Below are 13,602 nucleotides of genomic sequence, written 5' to 3'. Positions count from 1 at the left end.
GCCACTAGGATGGGGTTAGGGAGCCAGGGGAGGTTGGAGCCTATCTGGAAGTGCCCTGTGGCTGCCCAAGTGAGGGGAGACAATAAGTACACATGTGAAGAAAGGATTTCCTGTGGGAAAACCAGACTCATGTCCTTCCTGCCCAGAGTTACGTTCTTCAAGGAGTTCAGTCCTGCACACACTAGTGAATAATCTTTATAAATGTCCACATATGCCCCCCCAAGTATGTCTGCCAAACATAGCTCAGTCTTACATAGAACAGTGTACACATGTTTCTAATCAGATGCTCTCATAAGGAATCATGCCATTTTGAGAGGGCCCGAAGCTCTGACAACTTGAGACCTCCTATCTGGGCCATAGCTTTCTCATTATAAAGTTGGACGTGGTAGGATTAGCCTGAATGGGTTCTCATTACCTCCCAACTCTGGTATTCTGTGGTTCTAATGGTAGTTGGTAGCCCTTGGCATCACTCAAGAATAATCCTTGATGGCCAGTGTGCAGCACTGCCTCCCTGTGGGCACCCCTCAGTCTAACAGCCACACAGCAAGTCCCCAGCCTCCCCAGCTCTGCCCCATTGTATCCAGGTAAGCAAGGTGAGCCCTTGCTGTAAGCATCACCCTGGTTGCCTTCCCATGACCCAGCTTCTGAGAATCTCCTTGCTCTGTGCATAGCCCTTTTCACCCATCTCTCCAGCTCTTCGTGTTGGGCTCAGCCCTTCTGGTAGTCTTCTGATTCCATGTGGCCCCATGAGCCACTCTGTCCCCATCCAGTCATGTAGATGTGGCTTGTGCACAGTCTAGAGACTTATAAGCAGGCCATGATGGTTGGTTGTGATCGTTATTACGTATCATGCTCTTGATAATGAACATATCCCTCGATTTGATACTGTTTTTATGGGAAAATCAGTTTTATCCCCTCACCATCCCTTTGTGAGCACACACCTAGCCTTAAGTGCTTAGAAGTGGCTGTTCTGGTGAGGCGCAGTGGCTCACGCCTGTAATCCCAACACTTTGGGAGGCTGAGGCAGGAGGATCACTTGAGCCCAGGAGTTCAAGACCAGCCTGGGCAACATAGGGAGACCTTGTCTCTACAAAAAAAAATTAAATTAGAAATAAGAAATAAGGCCAGGCACGGTGGCTCATGCCTGTGATCCCAACACTGGGAGGCTGAGGTGGGAGGATTACTTGAGCTCAAGAATTTGAGACCAGCCTGGCCAACATGGTGAGACCCCCATCTCTACAAAAAAATTTAAAAAATTAGCCAGGTGTGGTGATGCACACCTATATTCCCAACTACTTGGGAGGCCGAGATGGGAGGATTGCCTGAGCCCCTGCAGTGAGCTATGATCGCACCACTGCACTCCAGCCTGGGTGACAGACCTGGTCTCAAAAAAAAAAAAAAAAAAACTATTCTGTGGCAACCTCCTGGAGTCGGGTCTGTTTTTAGCTTCCACATCATTAATAGTTTAATCTCTTAAGTCACAAGTAAGGAAAGGGAGTCACATAAGACAGCAAAAGCCCACGGTTCCCAGCAAAAGCCAGAGGCAAATGAGAACCCACAAAGAACCCAGAGTTCACACCACAACCTGTTCTCTGGTCGGGGTGACCCATGCTGGACCTCCACAGAACATGGGGCCATTCAGCTAACTCAGTAAACACTTGTTGAGCATCTGACCTGAGCCAGGTCCTGTGCTGACATCTAGGACTTCCTACCCTTAAGGAGCTGTGGCTTTTTCTCTAGTGGGTGAGACAGATGGAAACCCCTTCAGTTCCACTACAGATATTTATGGAATACCTGTTATGTACCAGGCACTTTCTGAACTGGAGGTACAGCGGTGAACTAGACAGGTGTTATCTATGCCCTCCTGGGGCTTCTAAGCCTTCAGAGAAGATAGACACTGTACAGGTGAGTTAAGTGCCCCAAAGAGTATGGCTCCTGGTGTGTAAGGGCTCAAATATCTGTTGATAGAAAGGATAAAGGCCATGTCATCTTTATTCTTTCTCACAGGGCCCAGCATGGAGCCTAACACAGTTGGACTTAAGTAAATGGATTTAACTCACTGGTCCCCAGCACTGTCCTCTGCATGATGTTACCGAAATGGGGACAACCAAAACTAACTGGACATCTTAGTCAACTGGACTGGGAGACTGTACTTCCAAATGGAAAGGTTTGCAGTGGCTCCTTTGGAAATGTGGCTTTAAGGGTGGAGAGGAGGGAAGTGAATGTGGGGCTCGCATTATAGGCTTTGGGGGTTACAGAGCTTGCTGGTGTTGCTGGCCTTTATGCTTTGTCAAATCTCAGGCAGATGAAACAAGATGTAAGCTTTCTAAATTATCAATAGAGGGCCTGTCATTCAAATTTAAGATAAGACCAGGGGAAATAGAAGTCCACCAAAATAATGCCAGAGAAAAACAACCCTGGTCTTTCAAAAAACCACAGATACACTTTCTTAGAGAAGTTTAGGCCAGGTACAGTGGCTCATACCTGTTATCCCAGCACTTTGGGAGGCCAAGGCAGGTGGATCACTTGAGCCCAGGAGTTTGAGACCAGCCTGGCCAACATGTCACTACCAAAAAAAAAAAAAATTAGCCTGTTGTAGTGGCACACACCTATAGTCTCAGCCACTCAGGAGGCTGAAGCAGGAGGATCGTTTGAGCTCGGGAGGCAGAGGTTGCAGTGAGCCAAGATCATGCCACGGACTGCAGCCTGGGCACCAGAGTGAGAACCTGTCTCAAAAAAAAAAAAAAAAAAAAGGTTTAGTCCAGGAGGCCTAGTTGTGTTTTGAATCAAAATTCACTGCTTTAGAAAGAAACTGCATAGGTTTCAGTGTTGTCATCTGTCATAATCTCTCAGACTTGTTTCCTACCCTCAGAGAGCTTCCATTTTAAGATAGGAAAGACAAGCCCTGAAACAGACCAGTGTTACTTAAGTTACAAAGAGGCATTCATGTGGGACTATGTGTGTGGAGAGAGGTCACTTCTAGTGTCACTGGTGGTGGAGACCCAGGAAAACTTCACAGAGGAGATGGCATTGGAATTAGCTCTTGAAGCATAAAAGGACTAATAATTAGGATAAGAGGAAATGCGTCTCAGGAGGAAGACAAATATAGGCAACAGCCTGGATGTAGGATAACCTAGGACACACTTAAGTAAGAAGGTCTAGTATAATTTCCCTTGACTCCAGTTCACATGAGGGTAATAGAGGGAGGTAAATGAACAAGATCACTGAAGGCTCTGAATTTCAAGCTAAAGAGTGTGGTTTCATTTTCCTCATCTATAAAATGAAGATAATATCTCTGTTTGCAAGAATTAAAGTGAGGCCAGGCACAGTGCATAGCCCTCTTCACCCATCTCTCCAGCTCTTCGTGTTGGGCTCAGCCCGTCTTCTGGTAGTCTTCTGGTTCCAGATAATGGCTATGATTCCGGCACTTTGGGATGCTAAGGTGGGAGAATCACCTGAGCCAGGAGTTTGAGACGAGCCTGGGCAACATGGCAAGACCCCAATCTCTACAAAAATTCTAAAACTTAGCTGGGAGTGGTGGCGTGCACCTGTGGTCCTAGCTGCTTAGGAGGCTGAGGTGGGAGGATGGCTTGAGCCCAGGAGAACAAGGCTGTGGTGAGCTGTGATTACACCACTGTGCCCCAGCCTAGGCAACAGAAGGAGACCATCTCAAAAAAAAAAAAAAAATTTTGCATTAGATGTATATATATTAAATATATATATATTAGTCATTAACTACTTGCATAATGCTTTACAAAAAGCAGCTGACACAGGCCGGGCGCAGTGGCTCACACCTGTAATCCCAGCACTTTGGGAGGCCGAGGTGGGCGGATCACAAGGTCAGGAGATCAAGACCTTCCTGGCTACCACGGTGAAACCCCATCTCTACTGAAAATACAAAAAAATTAGCCGGGCATGGTGGTGGACGCCTGTAGTCCCAGCTACTCGGGAGGCCGAGGCAGGAGAATGATGTGATCCCGGGAGGCAGAGCTTGCAGTGAGCCGAGGTCGCGCCACTGCACTCCAGTCTGGATGACAGAGCAAGTCTCCATCTCAAAAAAAAAAAAAAAAAAGCAGCTGACACAATGGCAGTGGTGGCAGTGGAGAACCATCAAGGATTTTGACTAGGGGAGATGAGTCACTTGCGTGGGGATGTGTTTTAGATTAACACAGCACTGCACAAATTAGCAATTAGCACTTTTGTAATATTGGTACTTATGAATTGCTTTTCTTTCCAAGGAATTAAAAGACATGAACAGACATGTAGGTGGTTACATCAGTCAGGGTTCTCTCAAGAAACAGAACCAATAGTGGAGATTTATTCAAGCTTGCACAGTTGTGTAGGCTAGCCAGTCTAAGATCTGTAGGGCAGGCAGCTCAGGCAGGATTTCTGTCTGCTAGTCTTAAGGCGGAATTCCTTCTTTGGGAAACTTCAGCTTTTGCTCCTAAGGCCTTCATCTAATTGAATGAGGCCCACCCACATTATCAAGGTCAGTCTCCTTTATTTCAAGTCAGCTGATAAATCACATCTACAAAATACCTTCCCAACATCATCTAGACTAGCATTTGACCAAACAACCGGGCATCATAGCCTAGCCAACTTGACATATGGAATTAGGCATCACAGTGGTCTTTGTCTCAAATATGGAAATTGAGACACAGACTGGCAAACTGACACAGAAGCTTGGCCAAATTAGAATTCCTAGAACCCAGTACCAGGCCTACCAGGTAACTCTTGTGCCTTATAGTTTTATATTATTTATTCCTGCTTTTTACATAAAATTTACCACAGACATAACCAGACTGAATATCTATGGGTAGATTGTGCCGAATGCTGATGCAAACCACTCTATTTTGGGGAGGAAAGAGAGGACCGACGTCAGGTCAGGCCCACAGGTAGAGACACAGACTTTGGCTTGGTGCGAAGAAACACTTCCAGACTGGAGTTTCCACCAGTGGGACAGGCTGCCGGGGACACACACAGCTCTTGGTCCCCGGAGGCAAGCAACAAAAAGCTGAGCCACTTAACATGGTGCTGTGAAGGAGATCCAAACATCCGGCCAGCATGGACCAGGGGCTGAGAAGAGCCTCCCTCCGAGCCTGTATGAATTCCGATAACCCCAGATACTAGAAATGTCCCTCACAATTAACTGCATCCTTCAGAAAAGTCCTTGCTCCTCTCCCCACCCCTCCTCCACCACCAGGGAGCCTGCGGAGATTGGAGCAGAACGGGGAACCTCCCTGAGAGGGAAGCCATCTGCAGGCCCCCCTCACTCTTCCTCCACCGGCGCCCTCTTGCCTGCCAGCCTACCCTGGTTAATCTTTCTGGGAGGAGAGCTTGTCAAAGTTGCCTCCGCCTCAGCCTCCTTTCACAACCCTGCCTCATCTTCCACACCAAGTCTCAGGGGGCCTGCAGGACCCACCATCATCCTGGAGAAGTCATGGGTCGCCAGCCACCTGTCTCCTGTGCCTGCACCCAACTAACCATCGCTTCCTGCTGATTTGCATTGACAACCTTCCTGCACTTGGCTGCTCAGGGGAGTTTTCTGGTTTTATCTCCTCAATTAACTTTGGCCTCCTGGGCCACTCTGGATTTCCCACCGCAGACCTGGCTGTGGAAGCCTGCCTATATGCTCCAGAGGGTTCTTGTCTTTTCACGAGCCCTCCCTTCCCATCAGCAAGCCAGGCTGTGCACACAGCAACATCTTGCAAGTGAGTCTCGGCCGGATTTTTGAAGTTCTGGTGGGTGTCAGAGCTGCAAAGGGCCAAAGGACTGTCTAGTCCACTCTAGCCCACCCGACTTCGCCTCCTCTCCTCACTTCACAGATGGGAAATTGAGGCAAGAACTGAGAAAAGGCTTGCGGTGGTCATACATCAAGTCAGAATAATGGCCAGATCTAGGCCTTGGTGCCCCCTCAACCCCCTCACCCTCTCTCTGCCACACTTTGTCAACAGAAAATAATTTGCAAACTTCAAGTTAGGAGGGAGTGAAAAATGTGTTTAAATATTGAGCTTCAACAGCCTTGTTCCTTCCAGGCACCTTCAGCTATTTGCAAGAATCTGTGGGCATAGCATGAGCTGGGCTGTGGCATGGGAGTGAGGGGCTAGACGGAGAAGAGGCCTCCCTCCCGGGCCAGGAAGCCGACTCCCATCCCCTCCTTTAGCACGGTGGACTGAGCACCTCTGAAATAACACCTCCCATGGAGTTACGAGGGGCCACGGAGCAAATGAACTCTGAGATGCAGGAACCAGACCTGAGGACAGGAGAAAACTGGGAAGGGAGCGGGGAGCAGTAGCAGAGCAAATAGAAAAGATGCCTGAAGGAAGCAAGTTCCTAGGCCACCAGGGGCCAAGCCCCCAGCACGTGCTATAGATTATCTTGAGGTTCCCAGGAGAAAGAAACTCTCAAGATCAGAAAGTCACTGTTGTCTTGGAGGACTTTCAGAGATAATGAAGTCTAGAATGCTCTTGGTACCTATGGGGAAACTGAGGCCCAGAGAGAGCTTCACATCCTATACTGAGCTGGGGGCAGAGCCAGGACTAGTGCCCAGGCCTGACCCCAGTGTGAGCCTCTTTCCACAAGGTGGGGAACCAGGGTGTGGGAGCAGGGTTTGGAGGAGACCTGAAGGAGGGGACGTCTATGGTTGGGTGTTGAACTTTTTGGAGCCCTAGAGGTCAGTGAGGCAGAAACACCACAGAGGAAAGCTGGGGTTTCTCTATGACAACAGACTCTTGTGGTGCTATGAAGAAACTGGTGTGGTTGTGATGAGGAAAGAAAGGCTGTGAAAGTGAAATTTCCAATTTGTGAGAGGAAGAAACTGCAAATGTGTTCTCCATCCCATGCAAATTATCTGTGGCCTTTTGTCCTGCACCTGCAGTGGCTCACAACATACACAACACCAGGGATCAGACAGGGCTCAGGGTCCCGCAGAGTCTGAACTGGGTCTTCCAGCTCCAAATACAGCAGGAGCACAGGGGCAGAGAAAGTCTCCCTCCAGCTGTGGGGGTGTCCTGAGATGCCTGAGCTGCACCTGTAGGGTGTCTGCCCTCCCAAGGGCCTGCTAGGATGAGAATGGGTAAACCTGGCCAAGGTGACCCCGTTAGGGACTACCCTCCTACGGACAGCACTCAGGGCCCTTCCCAATCACCCCGGATTTCCTGTCCTGCTCATCTCCTGCCACGCCTCCTTTTGATCTACCCCCAAGACACCCCTACCTTTTTATTCTGTGAGAATTTACTCATGCTGTGGGCCCTGCTGGAAATGTCCTCCTTCTACTGTTTCCCCAAACCCTGTCAGAAATTCCACGGGGATACTCCCTTCCCTTCTGCTGCAGGCACCGTCACTGTGTCTCTCAGCTCTGCCCCCCAGCCTCTGAGTACCACCTTATCCTAGCCCTTAGCTACTGGCTTGTCATTGTCTCTTTACATTCTCAGCCTCCCACAGAAGCCTGGGAGCTCCTCAAGGGCAGGTATCTGATTCATCTCTGTATCCCAAAAGCCCAGCGTTTTGCTTGGCACCCATTAGAGGCCAGGAAGGGCAAACCTCCTGTCAAATCCCAGGGGAGATGTTGCTAGTCAGTCCTGAACACCGTTCCCTTGGAGACTCAGGCTTCTTAACGTGGGTAGGCCCTGCCTGTCAGCCAGGACCTGCTCTCCCGAAGGGGTGCTCCAGAAACGTGTGACTCAGTTCAGCTGGCAGCTCCTGGCCCCTCAGAGGTTTGACGCCAGCCCTCTGGTGTGTGATTTCTGAGATACCAAGGCTTGCTTCCTCATGATGCCCGCATGCTGCCTCAACTTCACTCCTCAGACAGTCCAGGCAGGAAGCACAGGACTCCTCTCAGTTCTGTACTCACACACACTCGATATTCACACTCATACACACGCAAGTATGTACACGTGCACATATGCACACTTGTACCACCCATGCTGCCACATACACAATAACACATGCACATGCTTGCTCACACTTGCACACACACACAAGTAAACTCCTATCAAATGTTTTATGGGATTCAGGAGTTTCAGTGAAGATTTGGGGGCTACGAGGACAGGTTACATGACACTAGGCATAGCTTCCCACTGTCCTTGCAGCTCCCCCTACCCACTCTCTCTGTCCTCTCCCCCTCAATTCCCTCCATTGTTCCAGCACTGCCCCACCTCGGTCCCAAATTCTCATCTCTCTGTTTTATAGAGCCATTCTACTGTCTGCTCTGGAGTTGGGGACTGTCCATACCTGTGCCTGCAGATCCCAAATAAGGGAGTGTTTCCCAAAAGGCATTTGAATCACATGTTTCTCCATCTTGCTTAATATCATTATGAACAAATGAATGGCTGTAACAGGAGAATGTCTTGTCACAGCTGTCCATATCCCACTCTATACTAACACAATTGTGGCCAGACATAATGGTTCATGACTGTAATCCCAGCACTTTGGAAGGCTGAGGTGGGAGGATTGTTTGAACCCAGGAGTTCAAGACCAGCCTGAACAACATAGTGAAACCCCCATCTCAGTTTTTTTAAATAAAAGAAAAAAAGGAATAAACACAATTCAGTGACAAATCTCGTGTTTTGGGTCCTACTCAGTGCCTGGCACTGTGCCAGACACTGCAAATACAGAGACAGTAGCTCCCCCAATATAGCACCACAGTGCCTAATAGCAAAAACACACACATAAACAAACAGTAGGCTGGGCACAGTGGTTCACGTCTGTAATCCCAGCACTTCGAGAGGCCAAGGTGGGAGGATCACTTGAGCCCAGGAGTTGGAGACCAGCCAGGGCAACATAGACCCCATCTACTAAAAAACAAACAAACAAAAAAGCACGCATGGTGGCCCATACCTGTAGTCCCAGCTACTCAAGAGGCTGAGGTGGGAGGATATCTTGAGCCTGGAAGGTCAGGGCTGCAGTGAGCCATACTCATGCCACTGCACTCTAGCCTGGGTGACAGAGCAAGACCTTGTCTCAAAAAACAAAACGAATAGTGACAAGTGAAGGGTGTGACTGAGGCCATCCTGGAGGTAGAGAAACAGCTTTTCTGCTGTGATATGAAGGACAGTCAACTTTCCAGGTGAGCAAGATTGGGAAGGTCATCTTGAGATGCAGGAGGAGCAGCGTGTGCAAGGACACAGGAGTGCCTCACCTATTCTTGAGCTTCATATAAATGGAATCGTCTAATGGGTACTCTTGTCTCTGACTTCCTTAGCTCAGTGAGTCTGTAACATTCACCCATGGGGAGAATATTCTAAAGCTTTGTTTCAAACATTGAGAATTGGGGCGCTAACTTGGAGGAGCCCAAACTCAACACAAGTTTCCTAATCACCCCACCACAGAAGCAGGGCTCTCATGAAAATTAGCTTTTATCCTCTTCTTGTAAAAGCTTCCACAGAACCTAAGCCTCAAGGAGCACAATGTATAGCAAGCTCCCTCACCGCCCGCACTGAGCAGCAAGAGTCTCTCTAGTCCACAACTTAACACATTCTATTAAACCCGGGGTGGATTTTCTATGCCCAGTGGTTTTCCATTTTGTCTTTTAATTTTTACTTTAAGGACTTAATTTTAACAAAAGAGCCAAATTACCACCAAGCTTTAAAATGAACTTGTTTAGAGGAGTTAAAAACAGGCTTTGGAATATGAAGATTTAATGAATATTGGAAGACGGTAATTAAACAGCCACTGTGGCCTGTCTCATGCTTTACAAAAGGCAAGGAACAGAGAGATCAAAGACTGGAGGTGTTCGCTTCGGAACCACTGGAACCACCTGAGGAGTTTTTTTTTTTTTTTGAGACGGAGTCTCTCTGTCGCCCAGGTTGGAGTGCAGTGGCACGACCTTGGCTCACTGCAAGCTCCGCCTCCCGGGTTCATGCCATTCTCCTGCCTCAGCCTCCCAAGTAGCTGGGACTACAGGTGCCTGCCACCACTCCTGGCTAGCTTTTTGTATTTTTAGTGGAGACAGGGTTTCACTGTGTTAGCCAGGATGGTCTCGATCTCCTGACCTCGTGATCCACCCACCTCGGCTTCCCAAAGTGCTGGGATTACAGGCATGAGCCACTGCACCCAGCCCACCTGAGATTTAAAGTCTCCTGTGCCCAGCCTGCACCCCCAGACCAATGGCGTTGGAATCTGTTGGATGGGGACACAGACACCACAATTATCTCTTAAGCACTCACGTGATTTCAATGTGCATCCAAGGTTAAGAGTTTCTAGATTGATTGACAGTGAAGTGATAAGAAACTGATAAAGGAAAACAGGGGTGAAGCTGAAACAGAGAGGTCTTCACACCAAAATACAGCTCAGCTTTGGAAGGAACCGAGAGGGCTATACCCAAGCCTGGTGACACCAAGGGACATTTCCAACCTCTGAGAAAGGAGTTCTGTTATGGGCTAAATTATGTTCCCCCAAAATTCATATGTTGAAGTACTAAATCCCAGTACCTCAGAATGTGCCTGTATTTGTGGCTGGCCCTATAGAGGGGTGATTAAGTTAAAGTGAGGTCACTATGGAGAGCCTCAGTCCAATCTGACAGGTGTTCTTAATACATAAGAAGAGGAGACCGGAACACACAAAGAGACCCAGGAGTGCACAGGGACCACATGAAGAGGCAGCCAGAGGGCAGCCACCTGCAAGCCAAGGAGGAGGCCTCAGCGGAACCCAACCCTGCCGATGCTTTGGTCTTAGACATCTGTGGATGACATCACTCAGTGTTATTTTGGTGTAGCAGCCCTCGCAAACCAATGCAAGCTTCATTTCAGCACTTTGGTCTTATGTCTAAAGAGTCTTCTCACAAGGTTACTTCTTTGGCCACTTCTCGGACTCTTCCCTAACAACTAATGAGGATCCCCTTAAATACTGATCCACTAAGATGTTCACAGAATATTCCTGATAATTATGGATAGTGGAAATGTTTGACAATGAGAGAATGGAGAAGTAAATGATAGCAGTCAGTTCAATAGAGCATGAAGAAGCCATTAAGTTATCAAGATTTTTTTAGCCTCTTCCCGTGTCTTCTAACAACGTTTTTTTTTTTTTTTTTTTTTTTTTTTTTTTTTTTTTTTTTTTAGACAGTCTCACTCCTATCATCCAGGCTGGAGTGCAGTGGCACAATCTCAGCTCACTGCAACCTCTGTCTTCTGGTTCAAGTGATTCTCGTGCCTCAGCTGGGATTACAGGCATGTGCCACCAGGCCCACCTAATTTTTTTTTTTTTTTTTTTTTTTTTTTTTAGTACAGACGGGGTTTCACCATGTTGGCCAGGCTGGTGTTGAATCCCTGACCTAAGGTGATCCACCCACCTCAGCCTCCCAAAGTGCTGGGATTACATGCATGAGCCGCCTTGCCCGGCCGACTTAAAAAAATCTCAATAGAAGCCCTGGCGCGGTGGCTCACGCCTGTAATACCAGCACTTTGGGAGACTGAGGTGGGCAGATCACCTAAGGTCAGGAGTTCGAGACCAGCCTGACCAACATGGTGAAACCCCATCTCTATTAAAAACACAAAAATTAGCCGGGTGTGGTGGTGGGCGCCTGTAATCCCAGCTACTCAGGAGGCTGAGGTGGGAGAATCGCTTGAACCCATGAGGTGGAGGTCACAGTGAGCCGAGATCGCACCACTGGACTCCAGCCTGGGCAACAGAATGAGAGTTCATCTCAAAAAAAAAATAAAGATTTTTAAAGTTGCACTTTCAGCATGATCTCTCACCTACGCAAAAATGAATTGAAAACACCCTTCAATAAGCGGATGGGTAAGTAAGTTCTGATGTATTCACAAAACAGAATCCCACACCTCCTGCAACAACATGGAGGAATCTTGCAAACATTGAGCTGCAGGGAAAAGAAGTCAGACACAAAAGATTCCATTTCAAAACAGCCAAAACTAATCTGTGCTGTTAGTAGTCAGGATAGCAGTTCCCTTGGGGAGACCAGAATGGGGTACAAGGGAACCTTTTGGGGTGCTGAAAATGTTCTGTATCTTCATCTAGGAGATCGAGACCCTCGTCCTGAGACCTCCTAACCCCATACCAGGACACTGAGTATGTGTCTACTTTCTTTGCCCCCAATGTCTAGGTTACCTATAGGTAGTCCCGCCTCCCCAACACATATGGGGACACCCACAGAGAGTCTTTAGCTTCACAGTTGGTGCCTTGACCTACCCATCTGTATCCTAAACCCATACAGGGATGTATAAATATAGAAAAATGTATTAAGTTGTAACTGTACTTTATGTAGGTTACTGTCAGTTTTTTAAAAGTGTTTTAAAATGCAGTGTAAAAAAGCTGGAAGTTAGTATGTACACAGATGGCCATGGCATTCAGCTGGGGCTGGTACAGGGTCTGTGGGACTGGTTAGGGGTGGGGCAGGTGGCTCAGTTCTGACTTGGGTTGGAAGAATGGAATCTGGGCAGGCTTCCCCTAAGGAAGTGGCTCATAGGTGAAAGCAGAATGAATGGGGGGAAAAGCATCTCAGACAGGCTTGTTCAAAGGCTCATAGGCAGGCCAGTGGAGGAGCCATCCAGGCTGAGAGCACTGGTCAGGGTCGGAGCGTGGTTGTGGTGGGACAGGAGATGGATAGGACAGAGACAGGGACACCCAACTGCAGATGAAGTTGTCTGATTCCAGGAATGATCCCAGCTTGGCTGACCAAGGGTGGCCTGTGCTGTCAATGATCTCAAAGTGGGGTCGGGTAGCCATGCCAGCTTGGGGCACAAGGGAGAAGATATGATGTACCACAGTCTAGATGATGTGGTTGAGGTCCCAAGTCACTGTACATGAGAATATGGATGGGTAAACCAAGGCACAAGCTGGAGAGCTCAAGACTCTGTGGATGTATGTGTGCGTGTGTGTGTGTGTGTAGGAAAGAAGGTAAAACACACAGGTAGGTAGACACAGTGTCCTGGGATAGGGTGAGGGGATATCAGGACAAGGTCATGAGTTGAGGCTTGTAACCTAGGGCAGCTTAGGGGTTCTTAGCTGATCTGGTTTCCCCTTGGGTTTTGTTTCGTTTTGTTTTGTGAGTGCATGTGTTTAGAAATGGAGCCTTGAGGCCGGGCGCAGTGGCTCATGCGTGTAATCCCAGCACTTTAGGAGGCTGAGGTGGGCAGATCACCTGAGGTCAGGAGTTCGAGACCAGCATGCCCAACATGGCAAAACCCCCTCTCTACTAAAAATACAAAAAATTAGCCAGGCATGGTGGCAGGTGCCTGTAATCCCAGCTACTCGGGAGCCCGAGACAGGAGAATTGCTTGAATCCAGGAGGCGGAGGTTGCAGTAAGCTGAGATCACACCACTGCACTTCAGCCTGGGCGATAAGAATGAAACTCTGTCAAAAAAAAAAAAAAAAAAAGAGAGAGAGAGAAAGAAAGAAAGAAAGTAAGAATGAAACTCTGTCAAAAAAAAAGAGAAAGAAAGAATGAAACACTGAAGAAAAAGAAAGAAAGAAAGAAAGAAAGAAAGAAAGAAAGAAAGAAAGAAAGAAAGAAAGAAAGAAAGAAAGAGGAAGGAAGGAAGGAAGGAAGGGAGGGAGGGAAGAAAGAAGTGGGGTCTTGCTATGTTGCCCAGGCTGGCCTTGAGCTCCTGGGCTCAAGCAGTCCTCCCCCTACAGCCTCCCGAGTA

Source organism: Symphalangus syndactylus, chromosome 9, assembly GCF_028878055.3.
Source record: "Symphalangus syndactylus isolate Jambi chromosome 9, NHGRI_mSymSyn1-v2.1_pri, whole genome shotgun sequence".
NCBI classification, from domain to species: domain Eukaryota; kingdom Metazoa; phylum Chordata; class Mammalia; order Primates; family Hylobatidae; genus Symphalangus; species Symphalangus syndactylus.
This window is presented reverse-complemented; position numbering follows the sequence as displayed.